This window comes from Cydia splendana, chromosome 23 (genome assembly GCF_910591565.1).
Source record: "Cydia splendana chromosome 23, ilCydSple1.2, whole genome shotgun sequence".
Lineage (NCBI taxonomy): Eukaryota > Metazoa > Arthropoda > Insecta > Lepidoptera > Tortricidae > Cydia > Cydia splendana.
In genome coordinates, this window is record NC_085982.1 from 11,296,583 (window position 1) to 11,314,140 (window position 17,558).

A 17,558-nucleotide genomic window follows, 5' to 3' on the forward strand; every position below is an offset into this window, starting at 1 on the left:
ATCCACGCAAAAAACTACTTTGTTCTAACCCTAACAGGTGACAGGGTCAATGAACTTACTTGTAAACAATCAGTATTCGACAGGAAATTATGCTAATTTGTTGCCATCTAACCATTTTTAGGTCTGCTTACAGCACGGTAAGAATCATTGCAGGATTTTCGCTTTCTTAGTGGTTCCACTTGTTCAATACTTGAATGAAATAGTTATGTTATTCCTTAATATTAATAATACTAACCACAACATTGTTTACAACGACAGTTCAAATGGTGACATTGACAACCACTCAAAAGTACGCAATCGTCTTATAAATATCTCTGGTTTCCTTGACTGATAAAAAGGTTTTAGTTTCTTAACACGTTTCACAAAATTATTTTCGAATAATTGGAAACTATCTAAAATAATTAAAAATTACATGTAGGTTGTGTTAGTTGCACCAAATGAACTTGCAAAAATGAAATACTAAGAATAAATCAAGAATAAATACTTCTTCAATACCAAACTAACAAACCTTCTTGCGTGGTAGGAAATAGACAAGACGTCTGATGTTTGAAATTAAATTTTCATTGAACTATACTTATTGAATGTCATATTCTTCAAATAAAAATGTTAGATGCTCGTGGCTATTTAAATTTGTGGGGCTGTGTAAAAGATATGGTGTACCAAACCAAACGGAATGTGAAACTGCGGACGAAATGAGACAAAGGCTAATTGGTGCTTTCTGCGGAGGATAAATGACGAAGAGCATACACTATATCGCATGTGCATCGACATACTCGGGTACGGGCTGCGGCGGCGTTGTAATACACGGAGGTACATTTGAACACCGTATGTGAAAAGAAGATAGTATTAAATATTGGAAAAAAGTAATTATCTAAGAAAGTAATAAAATTGTTTGTAATATTTTTGCATGCATTTGATTTATTTGACATTTATGCGTCATTCATACATCATTGCGATACTGTCAACGATCGGAAAAAAGTGTAAAGTCCCGAGCTTTCCCGACGGAGATCCTTAATCTAGCCGTCATGTGCACATGCTATAGGGTTATCACCACAGTTAAAAAGTAGTATTTTTGCAATTTTTATTTTTTACTCAATTAACGATTCTTACCATTACCAATAGTGTCTGTATCACTTAAACGACCTAATACTTCCGGGAAGGATCGTCGTGCCTTTCCACCCTGTATATATGGATAAATGATTTTATTATTTTTATATCATTTTGATCGATGTTCATTCACTGATATCTATGTGTTAAAATTGTTAAATATGAAACGGTGTCGTCACGCCATCTAGCCGAGGATAGGCTAAAGGTGTGTGCGCCATCTATTCGAGAATGACTTTTACTTGAATTCCGAGGCACGTTTTGTCCTTAGACTTTATTCGTCTTATACGAAGTTACATATGTCTTTGACTATACTAAATAGTTTGACTACCATTTTGCAGTATTTTTAGAGGAAAGTGGGGACACTTTTTCCATACAAACGTAGTCCACATTTCATCCTCTAGATCTTAACATTATAGGTGAGCAAACGTGTTTTCGCTATTTTTGTTAACCACAGCTATGGCGATAGGCTAAAGGTATGGTGCCATCTTTTCGAACGATGGCGCCATACCTTTAGCCTATTCTCGAGTAGATGGTGATACTTTTTGACATTTAACAAATTTAACACATATCAAAGAAAAGATAAGGATCAAAGTCAAATGGCGTTCTAAAAGTGTTAATAATTTGTGTCGAAAGATGGCAGTAAATGTACTAACATAATTTACTTTGACAATATTCCTCTAGTGTCAATTCTCTTTGACAATACAATGGTACCATTTTCTTTGTAATGATTAATAAGTTTTTGATAACAGTGTAAGAATACGTGTTTATGATATTTAAAGCTGTCAGACTGTGAATAAGTTTATTTAGAATAATTTGTTTGTGTCAGATTTTTTATGAATAGGCGTGGTAATCTAACAGTAGCTGGAGGGTTTGTGTATACAGGATGAGAATGAGATTGGGTCGAAATTAAATCGTACTTATACTTAGTTAAATCATTAGATATTTTATTTTTTACAAGTTTTTGCCAATCTGTTTAATTAAATAAATAATTATTAATAAGCATGCATAACATATTATTCTCATCATTATGTTCTATATTTTATTATTATCATTTCTGCATAACTCTGTTATCCATAATGGAATTAATGGTTTAAGACATTTATTATCTCATTAAGAATTAACTATGACAAATTAACTTTGCCCAATGAAAAAGCACCTAAAGGTATATTTTTAATTTTACTTACCTACTTGTTTTGTGCTTGAGGCGAGCATTACATCTTATTAAGTCTACATTTATTAAATGTTCACGCACTTTGTTAACTACGCGTTCCATAAATAACTGAACACCTCTTATCGTCTAGGTATCTAATATTTATTATTAGCGAATAATCTTCTTAAACACATTTAAACAAATCCTATACTTTGATACAACCGTCACGCTCATCATTTAAGAAATCGCTAGCGGCGTGACAGGTGTATGTTTTTTGTCAACATTCTATTGTAATGAATACTTTCGTTTGATGTGGTATTTAAATTACCACAAACTTATTTCGTGCACGTGAACATCCAAATAACCCTTTTGGTATGGATAATAAAGTTTCATAAAAGTAATCATAAACTTTATCACAATGTAGCACGGTCTATAATCCAACATTTCAATGTATTTTATACGGTATTAATATGAAAGTTTAACGCACAGAGCGTAAAGTTAAAAATTCCCAACTGCATATTATAAAGTTGTGATGCGCTAATGATATAATTTTGTTTGTAGGCAAATGTAGAAACGATGTTTTTGTAGTGTGATGTTATAAAGACATTAGTGTTTGTGGCACGTGTTCTTCTCTTTAGTGTACAAATGATGTAACTTACATTATTTTCTTACGATTATATGTTTCTTTAGAATATCAGTGTGTGTGAATCGAGATTATAGTTATTTGCTTCCGTAGATTGCAACGTAGCATGTGTGTTTAAGTAGGTATTTTTATACGGGTGCTTAAAATGTTGTTTTTTAAGAACTTAGATTTTCTAAAGGAGCCCACAGATTACCAGTTCGCCGGACGATATCATCAGCCTGTCAGTTAAACGCAAATCAGCTCCGAACGACTGACAGGCTGATTTCGTCCGGCAAACTGGTAATCTGTGCCCCTTAAACGACAAATAGTTGAAAATTTAATCTATTTAGCTAAAAGTTTAAAATAATACTCCGGGTAGGTCCATATCGCCTATTCTACTATAGATGACTGAAAGTAATGTCAGAATAATGATCTCTAGATATTTAATTTGTTTTATTAGTGAGAACCAAGTTAGAGAAGCCACTTCCTCGAGCAAATTCCATCAAGCAGTGAGGGCAACAATGGATCGAGATGGAGACAGCTGATCAAGAATGTGAAACCAAGTGATCACGATCCTCAGGAATGAGGGAACGACTGAAAAGAGAGAGATTAGTGAGAACATTTTGTGCCCAAATTTATTTAAGCCTGTATTTGTCTCAATTTTCAATGGATTGAAGTCTATAGTGTGATATTGCAGAATAGAGTAAGTACCATGTTGCATTTTGGCGATAAGCACATCGAACTTTTTTATCTATTAGCAGGTATGGTATTAAAATTTAATCAAATAAGTATATATTTTCAGGTAGTAACATTTCGACCTGGTTCTTTCAAGTAGTGTAAATTACACGCGGATTCCATTTTAGTTAATCAAATAAAATTCACTTTTTCACTCCGGATCTTTTATTCCCACCCTACCCTATTTACTATATACAAAACTCTGTTTTCACTTCTCATGCTCAAAAAGTGCACCTTTATGTCGTGCGACGTAGACGACATAAAATCGCATTTTATGCTCTAGAGCATAAAAGTAAAATTTTCTTCTAAGACTAAGGTAATCGGTCTCAACAGCCAAACAGTTAAAACATATTGCACAATTTTACTGACCAATAAAATTGTGTAGATGACAAAACTTGTTATATTATTTAATTTTGCTACAATTTATTAGAAATCCGTATTTTCTGTCATTAAATTTAGTAAATCACATAAAATAGGAGTCGATTATCGTTCAAAAATGCTCCGAAATGTTTGACTTGGCAGAAAACCAAGCCTCTGAAACTCTGATCACATGTTGAAAATAAAAAAATAAAAATTAAAAAGTTAGTTGGCGGGAATTGGTTATGTATTATGTTCTTTCGCTTTACGACAATTTCGTGGTGTAAATTGCCGTGAAAAATATAATTTCATTTTCCTCGCAATCGAAGTGAAAAGCAGAGTGTACAACAAGGGCATAAATGTCCATTTTTACCCTCGTCTACTATTTTGGTCTTCGCTTCGCTCAGACCAAAAAATTGCCTCGGGTAAAAATGGGTCACTTTATGCCCTTGTTGTACAATCTACTATTTTATCGTATCTTCATGACTGACGTGACGACTGTGCACACATTTCACCAGTGCTTTCCAGGCCGCTATATCTTAAGGGGCCCACTGATTAACAGTCCGCCGGACGGTATCGGCCTGTCAGTTAGAACAAAATTTTGACAGTTCCGAACAACTGACAGGCCGATACCGCCCGGCAGACTGTTAATCAGTGGCCCCCTTTAGAACCCGTGTAGTCTGTAATGTGGCTTTACCCGCGTAGCTTTTAAGCCCGTCATACCCTACTACTCCTACTAGTACCTACCTACTAGTCCTACTAAAAATGAAACTATAGACTGGCATCAATTACACCACACCATAACCGAATTCCAATTACACAGTTGTGCCTAATGTTTGCCAACACGCGAGTATTCGACGACTAACTGTACTTGTTAGGGTACCGTAGATGTCTTGTAAAAACCCCGTCTGCTAATAGGTATAATATAGTGATGTACCGACTATTGATTTGGCTGACTAGCCGACTAGTCGGCTAGTCGGCCAGATCATTAGTTTCGTATAAGTTCAGGTGAAAAACATTTGTTTTGCTCCTTTGGTTGCGCTATTCATCATATTAGCTTGGCTAAAAGGTGCTCTCTACAGGTTCAAAGACCTATCACAAGAATCCTCATTCAATTTCTGTCTTTAGTTCTTTTATTTTACGATCCTGAGCAGACCGTCAGTACAGCTTGTAGGAGGTATTTCCAAGGCTATATTTCCCGTACGTAGTCGCCAGTTAAGAACTTATCCCCTGTGGTCAGCGTCTTTACGAGCAACGTGCCCTGTCTAAGTCTCTAAATTTTGCAATAACATTAATTATGGCCAGTCATGGCTCTACCATAAAAAAAAAAACAAAAACTAAGTAAATAATAATTAAAAAAATCGACGTGCACATGAAATTACACGAGAATCAGTTGAGATCGACCTGTAGAGGAAAACACCAGGCCACAAACATCCGATAACGATCAAACAGTCAATTATTTACATGAACAAAAGGTTTAGTATGCATCCTGAATAGGTATTTTAGTAAAATAAACATAAAACATGTGGTATTCTTTCACTAATAAAGTGCCGACTAATCGGCCATTTTTGCCGACTAATCGCCGACTACAAATGTGGCCGGATAGTCGGCTTTCCCGACTAGTTGGCGACTAGTCGGTACATCCCTAGTATAATACAAATTACAATAAAATTTTCACCAGACCAGCTGGTAAAGGCTCTCTTGTTCAAAAACTGATAAGAAAAGTTGCATTTTATTCACATGTGAGGCAAAGTAATCAAATGCAAATTTTGAGTTATTTTCTTATGTTTGCTGGTAGAATTGACTTTTAAATGATGATTTTGAATGATAAATATTTAATAACATTCATTTTGAATCGATTTGCTTTGATTTTGCTTTATATTTTACAGTGAGTATTTTCCTTGTGTGGTGAAAAATTCTACTGTTTTAATCCTATGCACCTAACTGATATAATCTGATTATACTTTTGAGATGAACACCATTTTATGTCAGACGATTGCCTTAAAAATAATTTTCATCATACAAGACGGAACCACATTCAATAAATTGATGTTGTATGCGTTGTTCTTTTTGCATAAACCCGTTTTTGATTTCTCCCACGGGTGCAAAGATATAAGTAGGTAGGTAGTTGCTAAATATGGATGCGGCAGTTTGGTCGGTAAAAATAGTACCGGTAAGTTTATTAATTCAACGAAATATATGTAAGTAAAAATATGATTAAAACACCTCAAACACTGTTTAATAAGTTTAAAATACTGCTCAAGTCATGATCACTCGGTAGGGTGCCCAAAAGGCTCGTTTCTAGCTAAACATCGGCCAAGTGCGAGTCGGACGCGCGCACGAAGGGTTCCGCACGCAAAAACGGCAAAAAAATCACGTTTGTTAAATGGGAGCCCCATTTAAATATTTATTTTATTTTGTTTTTAGTATTTGTTGTTATAGCGGCGACAGACAAACATAATCAGAAATACATCATCTGTGAAAATTTCAACTGCCTAGTTATTGTTTATGTTTATACATGTACCAGCACTTACAGATAAACCTGCTAAGAGTTGTTAGTATTATTTTCATGTGAATATACATTCTAATATTATACAATTCTACATGATTATACAATGCTATCAACTGTTCCATTACGAATTATGTCATAAAATAGGTATGTACACACTTTATATTATTATGTCATTATGAAATTACACTAAATTATCCTCTTTATGTATGTATGTCACATTATTAGGTACCTTACTAATTTTTATATTAACAAATATTACAGTAAAATATAAACGAAATTTCAATTTCATTAATTCATAGTTAAATTCACATTAACAAATAAAATTGAAAATGATGAGCTATGACGGTTCATGAGATACCTTGGTGACAGACATGAACAGTGGAGCCTTGGTAAAAGAGTCCCGTTTTTAGGGTTCCGTACCCAAAGGGTAAAACGGGACCCTATTACTAAGACTTCGCTGTCCGTCCGTCCGTCCGTCCGTCCGTCCGTCCATCCGTCTGTCACCAGGCTGTATCTCACGAACCGTGATAGCTAGACAGTTGAAATTTTCACAGATGATGTATTTCTGTTGCCGCTATAACAACAAATACTAAAAACAGAATAAAATAAAGATTTAAATGGGGCTCCCATACAACAAACGTGATTTTTGACCAAAGTTAAGCAACGTCGGGAGTGGTCAGTATTTGGATGGGTGACCGTTTTATTTTTTGCTTTTTTTTGTTTTTTTTTTTTGCATTATGGTACGGAACCCTTCGTGCGCGAGTCCGACTCGCACTTGCCCGGTTTTTTACCCTTTGATTACGGAACCCTAAAAACAAGATTTTTCTAACGAATAAGAAGCCTAAGTTATCATAACTAATTAACATCACTACGCCCGTATCTGAATAAGCATCGACACATTGATTTGTATCGGAATCTTGAGCATTGATTTAAGCAGATTAATTTTGAGATTGGACGTTCATGACACTTGTCAAGCTTACATGAAGCTTACGTTAGCTACTTACTATTTAAGTACTAATACCAATGTTATTTTAAGTGTTTTTTAGGTGTTTGCCGCCATAAGTTATATGTTGCCTAAGAACTACCGTAAACTGGGGTGAGTAGGGTCAAAACTGAAATTCAAAACTCGATAACATTTTATTTTTTCATATGAAAACTGAATGGTGTATATGTCGCAGTAAGATAGATAAAGCCGTTATATAGTTATAACCCTAGGGATATAATTATATGACGTAACATAGTTATATGAAAGGGATTCATTACTATCTTACTAGGTATATAACTATAATACGGCTTTAGTTTAGTGATATAGTTATATTACTGGATTAAGTTTAGTGATATAGTTATATTACTGGATTAAATTTAGTGATATAGTTATATTACTGGATTATGTTTAGTGATATAATTGTAGGTAGGAGTGCAGCGGTGCGGCGGTGGTATAGTTATATCCCTAGGAATATAGTTATATGCCGTATAGTACGTATTATTGTACGGCATATAAATAACTATATCCCTAGGGATATAACTATACCTCCGCCGCACCGCTGCACTCCTACCTACAATTATATCACTAAACATAATCCAGTAATATAACTATATCACTAAATTTAATCCAGTAATATAACTATATCACTAAACTTAATCCAGTAATATAACTATATCACTAAACTAAAGCCGTATTATAGTTATATACCTAGTAAGATAGTAATGAATCGCTTTCATATAACTATGTTACGTCATATAATTATATCCCTAGGGTTATAACTATATAACGGCTTTATCTATCTTACTGCGACATATACACCATTCAGGACTGACACATTGTTCCAGACGTTTGTATTTTAGTTTTTATTTTATTTTGGGTAGTTCCATTTAATAACTTTGACGATAAAGAGGAAAACCCACCTCACCCCGTAGTGCCTCGTATTTGGGGTGAGAGGGGTTTTCATACAAAGGTGATTTTGGAAGATTGTTAGATCGATTTTTTTTTATTATGCGTATTACTATAGCTCCATTTTAAATTGGAATACATTATTTTTGTAGCGGTAGCCTTAAAATCCCTTCTCACCCCCCTCTCAAACCTTCTCTCCCCATTCATAACCCACCTCTCCCCGCGAAACCTACTCACCCCGTTTTACGGTAACTAAGTAGTTTTTAAGGTATTTAATTATTGTATTTTTTTGACTTGTTTAAATTATGGATGTATTATACACTTACCCGATTAGTAAATAAAGAACTAACTAAGTTTAATTAATTTTTGTTAATTTTAATTTGGTTTTAGGTCTAATTTTAATCTTAATTAAATAAAGTGTTAGTAATTAAAATAATACATCACACCTGAACCAAGAAATGCGACTTCGTTTTGGACAATACCTAGTTGGGAGGTTTTGGGCTTGAATTAAATTGAATTTATTTATTCATGGCGTAAGTCAGTTATATGACACTTTAATTATATTTACATCTTAAGTCTATTCCATATCAATAACAATATTATCTCATTTTAATGATTACATAAAAATATTTTGATTTATAAACTCATCTAATGCGTAGAACGTATTAGATGAGTTATTTACTAAATTATTCCTGTAGCTTAACTTATTTAGGTATAAGCATTTTATAGTTTAGTAATTTAACGGTAAATAATAATAGGTATAATGCTTGTCTCAGTGTATTATGGGCTAAAAGCCTGAAATAAAAGATATTTTTATTTATTTATTAATAAAATTATTAAAAAATAATAATTATTAGTATTAGTTATTCATTAATTTATTATTATTTATGGTTGACTGGTAGAGAATGCCTTTAGGCATTAAGTCCGCCATGTACATTTTATTTGTATTTTGTGTAATAAAGTTGAAATAAATAAATAAATAAAATTATATACCACCTGCATATTTATTTCTACATGCATGTCGACAACGAGGCCTGAATAATTGCACTCGTGAGTGAGTGCACTCCCGACCTTGCATTGTCCCGTACGGCTACCACCAGTTTTGACATTGACATAACGCTCACGTTTACGTAATTTACTTTCTGTACATCTCGCTTGCACTAATATGCCAGTACGAGCGAGATGCATAGAAAGTAAGTTACGTAAACGTGAGCGTTATGTCAATGTCAAAACTGGTGGTAGCCGTACCGGTGACAGGTGATGAATCGGTGACAGGTTCTGGGTCAAATACTTTTTCATCACACTTGTTCGAAAAATAACTTATTTCATGCAGGTGTACTGAAGGACAAAGGCCTATATTGTTTCCGCGGGAGTTATGGATTGTGAAGAAGCGCACTCAGCGCTTCTTCACAATCCATAAGGCCTTATAGTGAGGGAAGTATTAGTGTCACCCAATGAATGGGACGTGCAAATTTTGATATCGGATGAATTCACTTGGCACAGATGTAGTATACGTAAAGCTAAGCCAATCCAGCCCGGTAGCCATCCGCCACCCCCTGGTGGGTAGGCAGGGGGGCATCCAAAGTTACACGCCTTCTATCGGCTTCTATTTAACCTACCACCTCGAGTTTGGTATCATCTCCAGATAAATCGGGCATGAGGAATTCATTTTTGAGACATTTAATGTACAGTTTAATAGAAAAAAAAATTTTTCACTTTCAAATCAAAATCGGTTTGCTATTTTTTTTATTCAACTATTACTATTGTCAGCCGAAACTACAAATGCTAGAAAGTTGAAATTTGCACACCAGGGTACATTTATAATGTGTACAAGAGATAATAAGCGATTTAAAAAAAATCAACCCCTAAGGGGGTTAAAAAGGGGATGAAAGTTTGTATGGGTTTCATATTTTATTTTAAGCTAGGAATTTTAAACTTCGTTAAAATATATATTATTGAAATACAAGAAAACTGATTTCAGCGTTTTAGAAAATTCATCCCCTAAGGTGGCGAAATAGGGGTTGAAAATTTGTATGGAGATCAAAAAATTTTTCGAGTGTGGGGCTTGAAACTTTTTATATGCGCATATTATTAGAATACAAGAAAAGTAATCAGTGTTTTTAAAAATTCATCCTCTAACGGGGTTAAAAAGGAGTTGAAAGTTTGAATCCATTACAAATTACTTTGACTGCCCCCCCTGCCTACCTGCCAGGGGGTGGCGGATGTCTACCGGGCTCAATTAGCTTAGCTTTACGTATATTACATCTGTGCTAAGTAAATTTACCCGATACCAAAATTTGCACCTTATGACACTAGGCACTTCCCGTACTATTAACTTATGTACGAAATACGAGTATCATTCGATATTTGTCAGTCACTTTTCGGTGAAGGAAAACATCGTGAGGAAACCGGACTAATCCCAATAAGGCCTAGTTTCCCCTCTGGGTTGGAAGGTCGTATGGCAGTCGCTTTCGTAAAAACTAGTGCCTACGTCAAAACGTGGGATTAGTTCTCAAGCGGACCCCATCAGGCTCCCATGAGCCGTGGCAAATGCCGGGATAACGCGAGGAAGAAGGAGGAGTTATGGATTGTGAAAAAAAAGGCTATAACTCCCTAGGGAGTGATAGCTTCCTTTTTTAATTATGTCAATTTATACGAACCATGTAGGTTATAAGTAAAATACTTTGTTGAAATATTATTGTTTATGTTTAGTAATATTTTAAAAATATTTTACGCAATTTTTAATCGTGACTGAATGCCGCGCCTATCAAAAATTGACAATAAAGGATAACTCACGTAAAGGGGCCCACTGATTAACAGTCCGCCGGGCGATATCGGCATGTCAGTTACAACAAAATTTTGACAGTTCCGAACAACTGACAGGGCGATACCGTCCGGCGGACTGTTAATCAGTAGGCCCCTTTAGACCGGGCCGTGTCCGGGCCGGAGCTTCCGGCGCATCGTTTTCTATGGAAAGCATCACGTGATCACCTGTCATGTCATAGAAAAGTAAGCGCCGGAAGCTCCGGCCCGGACACGGCCCGGCCTAACGTGAATCATCCTTAATTATGGCGGATGAATGTTTGAAATGTCACCGTATAAGAATTATTTCGCTTAAAATTTAGTTTTTTCTTCGCAATTGTGATGAAAAACAGTGTTTGTAACACCGGGGGTAACTAAGAATATTGTAAGGTCGAGTCTTTAGCCTCCTACGGCCCAGCCATACAAATGAAAAATCCAAAATTTGAACCTATAATGTAGGACATAGAATTGATTTTCCGTTGTTTGAAAATTGAACGAAACAAAGCAAAAGCGACTCTGTTCCAATTGAACATGATTTAGATTTCATCGAACTGTAGATGTACTATAGGTAGGACCTTGGGCCTTAGGAGGTTAATACCCTCTAACCTGCGGCTGTCGGGAATTATAGACCTCGCTTACAAAATCTCACACAATATCACCGAATAGCAACTGGTAAATATCAAATGATATTTCGTAAATAAGTTCCGAAAAACTCATTGGTACGAGCCAGGGTTTGAACCCGCGAGCTCCGGATTGCAAGTCGCACGCTCTTACCGCTAGCACAGAATAAATAATAGTACTAGGTACAGAAGACTCACTCTCTAACAAAACGCGTCTGTTACGATCAGGACAGATATGGCCGCTAGGTGGCGACAGCGCCACGCGCGGCTTATGGCTAGCCACCAAAATTGGTGTGGAACGGATGTACTTTTAGCTACCTGTAGCAAAGCGACGAAATCGCGGAGTGAGCCACGCCTGCCGCTAGGCCACCAGTCCAGCGCTTCAAAGAGTATTTACTCATTTATTTATTACGTCATTTAAGCACAAACCGCTGTTTTTATTCCAACTTTAGTCCCATTACGAGCCGTCCCGCGTCGGATATAATTCAACTTGAACTCCCCAAATAGATTAAAATTATTTTGATGCATTATGACGTCCCTTATGGGCCGTTGATGAAATTTACTTTAACGTGTTACGGGATGTTTTGGTCCGGGATGTTGCGAATATTCGCATCCGCATCCGCAATCGCGGAACTTCCGCATTATTTTCAAAATGACAATAAAATAGGAGCTTAATGCGGATGCGGATGTCGAACATTGGTGCAGGAACGTTTTAGCGGCGGCGTAAGTGCTAGGTAATTTCGTCATTACCTAAAAGAAATCATCTATAGTTAGTTTTTTTTAGCATTAGAAAGAACTCCACAGAAGCAAGCGTGCAGTTTTTATCAGGCTTCTTAATTGTTAATAATGATTGAATTATCTAATATAGCATGGTCAATACATATAATTTACTTCAAATTATTACCGCTAAAAGTGCCGGATTTGGAACCACAAGCTTACTTCTGCGAAGTTCTTTCTAATGCTAAAAAAACGGACTGTAGATCCAGAAAAGTCGGCCAAGTTACTGATTATTAAAAATAACGCACCTATATTCTTGCTCAAATACTAGTCGTTCGTTTCGTTTCGTTTTTTTGAAATAAAAATTACTAAAATGTAATATTTGACGTTTTTTAAGTACCTAATCTTGACATCCGCATCCGCTTTAAATATCCGTATCCGCATCCGCATCCGCGGATGTCAAAAAATCTGCATCCGCAACATCCCTGGTTTTGGCTATGTTTATGGAAATATTAAACAATTTTTTTTATAAATCTCATAGTATGTCATTAGGATGTTGTTGGTATAATTTTATGTACAGTCAGCAGCAGAAGTTGCTAACCAGGCCAGGTGTTCAAAATGATCTTGACGCGACTTTATTGTTAAGATAATTAAGAGCGTGTCAAGGTAATTTTGAACACCTCGTCCGCTTAGCAACTTCTGCTGCTTATTGTACGTGTATCTCCCAAGTAACACACAAGCAGGATAATAGAGTAAAATTATCATCTTATTCAAATTAAGATTGCATAAATTTTGTGTATAAGCGGTGGAAATTACTAAATTCGGAATAAAAAAATACGTGGGCCTAGTGGGGCCTAAATGCTGAATAAATTTTGCATAGTATCGGTTTTGCATATTAAAGCTGAATAATACTTGTTTCTTACACAGGTAGTCAGACATTATTCAGCTTAAATCATTTGTGGTTACTAAAAACTGCATAATAGCAGCATTAGCAGCAATTAGCTGTATATATTTTGTGTCGTGAGATATTAAGCAGACAATATTAAGAAAAATGTGATAGTGGCTACTAAATGCTGAAAAGAAGCGTTGGTGAAGACTTTCAACTGTATAAAAGCGGTTGCAGTTTCTGTTTTAATGCTAGTTTTTGAATAAAGGTGGACGCTATTACTGGAAGCTGTAATGAAATCCACATATTATTTGTTATTCAGTAGCTGCATATATGGGTTAATTATGGCTTTTATAGACATAACGTCTGAATAATAAATACTAAAACAACACTTATACTTAAGTTATAGCGATTTTAGTACACATGTACTATCTTTTCTTGCTAAAAGCTGCAAAATGAACGCAATGAGCAGCGCTATTCAAACTACTGCTTAGTATCAACAAATGCGCGGTGGAGAGGGTTCCGTAGCTTTATAAGTTTATACACGGTCAACAGTGCTACTTGAGCCTGTTTGCTTTGAGCTTGAGCGTGTTTTTATTTTATTTTGAACGCATCTTGCGTATTTATTCTTTAATCCAACCATTATTAAAAAAATCGAGGTTTAGTTTTCTTAACAATTCTCTTCGATTGGTTATTTTACACAAGATGCATTGTCGTTTTAATGACGTAAAACAATTGCTAGCTACCATCGTAAACACTGTTAACTGACCATTTGCATACCTTACTGCAACGAGATAAAGTTTACCAATGGCCATTTTTAAGGTTGTTGCTAGTTTGCAAACAAGGTGGCAAATGCTAGTTATTGATATTGTTGCATTAAAAACTTGTAGACTGGACTGGATATGTGAAAAATAAAATAATCACCCCCATTAAAATATAGCGAAATCGGTTCTCCTGTCGATTTTGAACGGACTGTTTTTAGGTTTCAAGTGGGTCTACTCATACCCATCCCACACTATACTCGTACTCATACCTAAACAATACTGCCCATACCAAACTATACTTGTACTCATACCCGTGATACCCGCTACTAATATACCCGCACCTTCGCACCTATACCATATTCATACCATACTCGTAACCACACCATACTCATACTATACACATCTTCGTACTCACTTCGTACATCTTTGCGTATACCTTTATCTACTACATATTTGTCGGAACTGATAACGGAAAAAATTACTGTGTAGTCTGCCGTGCCCCCAGATTTATCATATAACTTAAATATTATATCGCGTTTATAATATTAGTAGGAAGTAGGATTGAATATTGCCCGTGTTACATACCTATAATGTTTCTCATCAAACTAGTGAGGATCTGTGTGGTTTTTACCATTTGTGTATAGAACCCTAATATGCTTTAATATGATTAGAAATGTTTAAGCACAGATTAAAGAGGGAATTTCTAAATGACAAAATATATTATGTTAATATGCTTTAAGATTGCGAAAACAATTACTATTATACTGATGTTATTCAAAAGTTTGTTGTTCTAAAACATTATTATCTAACATGTAGCTTAGTAACGCGAATATTGTGAATGCCTATTCAGAAATTTAGCACATAATAGCTGTGGCAGCAGCTTATATTCAGCACAGTCGGACGCCATTACGGTTGCTCATATTCTAACCTCTAAAATTAAATAGGAATTTAAAATGAACTGAAAAACCCATTTATATTCATTTATAAAACTAGTTTTATCGTAGCATAACTTGTTAAAGTACATTTTCTATCACTAAAACATCTAAACACCGCAAAAAAATTACAAATTTAAAAGTGGGGTACTACATTTTCTATATTTACTTTCTAAACAGTGCATTATTTACGCGGCGCTTTAAAATTTTAAATAAAATGTATATATATATTAACAGTAAAGCCGCATGCGCAATGAAATTGATGTTATGTAAACATCAAATCAATATATGGGTAATGTGCTCCTTATTTTGTATTCACTTCAGACACTACACTTTGACACGAGTTCACAAATTAAAATGGAAGACAAATCATACACAAATAGCTGAATATATTTTCTGTAACAATGCACTTTTGAACCAAAAGCTGCATAACGTGTGACTAAATGAGTCATTCTATACAAAGCTGGATAACTTTGGTTTAAAAGCGGTATAGAAGCTTTTGACAGCCTCTATACAAGTGTTATTCAGCGATTCAATGTGTGGGCACACACTTATACAGCTATTACATTACTGTTATTCAGTTATAAGCGGCGTGGGCTAGCCCACTTTGCGCCCAAACCTTCTGTATAACGTCTGTATAAGCGCTTATACAGACGTTATACAGCTACCTTATTCTGCATACAGTACGGAATGCTCTATTATTCAAACAATATTCAGCTACTTTTGTGTTACTTGGGCTACATGCATAATTATCTTTTCTAGCTACATAATATAACAACACGAAAAATATTTTACAACAAATTATGAAAATAAACTTAAACAATGGTTTGATATGTTAATCTTAAGTCAAAGGGCAAAACCGTTTATAATTAGATTTGTACCTTATTCTATTGAAAATAAGGGTCTTAAAGAGCTCCGCACCGTTAAAAACATTTTTAAATATTTTCCCTTAAAAAAACTTGGCATTGATTGACGTCCGAGGTTAAACACCGATAAAACACATGTAGCAAAAAACCCTAAAAAATTCCGATATCTATAATTCCTGTCATTAATTCCCGAAGTCAGGAGTCTCATTACTGGAATGGCCACCAATAGCCGCCCTAAGCGGTGCGGTCTAATCTAAATCTAACACATATATCCACGGCTCGATTCGGGAAATAAATTAGAGATTAACTAGATACGATATAGTAAAGATATGTGACGTTCCACGGCAAAAGATACCATATGGCGGCTGGCGCTGCGATTTGGGAAATGAATTAGAGATTCACTAGATATGTAATAGTAAAGATATGTGACGTTCCATGGCAAAAGGTACCTTATGGGGGCTGGCGCTTACATCGCATAGCACCGCTATAATATTGGAGCGGCGTTAATAATAGCGTAAGCGCCAACCGCCATTAAGGTACCTTTTGCCATGGAACGTCACATATCTTTACTATTTCTTATCTAGTGAATCTCTAATTAATTTCCCGAATCGCGCCGATATATCCAGTACCTATCAATGCTTTGACCACAAACTGCGTAATCACTTAAAAAAAAACCGGGCAAGTGCGAGTCGGACTCGCGCACGAAGGGTTCCGTACCATAATGCAAAAAACGGCAAAAAAAAAACGGTCACCCATCCAAGTACTGACCCCGCCCGACGTTGGTTAACTTCGGTCAAAAATCACGTTTGTTGTATGGGAGCCCCACTTAAATCTTTATTTTATTCTGTTTTTAGTATTTGTTGTTATAGCGGCAACAGAAATACATCATCTGTGAAAATTTCAACTGGCTAGCTATCACGGTTCGTGAGATACAGCATGGTGACAGACGGACGGACGGACGGACAGCGGAGTCTTAGTAATAGGGTCCCGTTTTACCCTTTGGGTACGGAACCCTAAAAAAAAAGTTAGTCAACTGACAGGTATAGGACGTCTGACATACAACACACTATAAAGGGGCCCACTGATTAACAGTCCGCCGGACGGTATCGGCCTGTCAGTTATTCATGCTTGACAGTTACGCATAATGTTTATGAAGTGTGCAAAAGGGAAGCCATCACGTATATGAACATTTCATGAGTGCGAAAGAGCAGGCATAGCGCCTGCTAGAGATTATTATTATGTAGGTATTAGAAGGTAGGTATTAGAAAAAAACGGGCAAGTGCGAGTCGGACTCGCGCACGAAGGGTTTCGTACCATAATGCAAAAAACGGTCACCCATCCAAGTACTGACCCCGCCCGACGTTGCTTAACTTCGGTCAAAAATCAAGTTTGTTGTATGGGAGCCCCACTTAAATCTTTATTTTATTCTGTTTTTAGTATTTGTTGTTATAGCGGCAATAGAAATACATCATCTGTGAAAATTTCAACTGGCTAGCTATCACGGTTCGTGAGATACAGCCTGGTGACAGACGGACGGACGGACGGAAGAAACGGACGGACGGACGGACGGACAGCGGAGTCTTAGTAATAGGGTCCC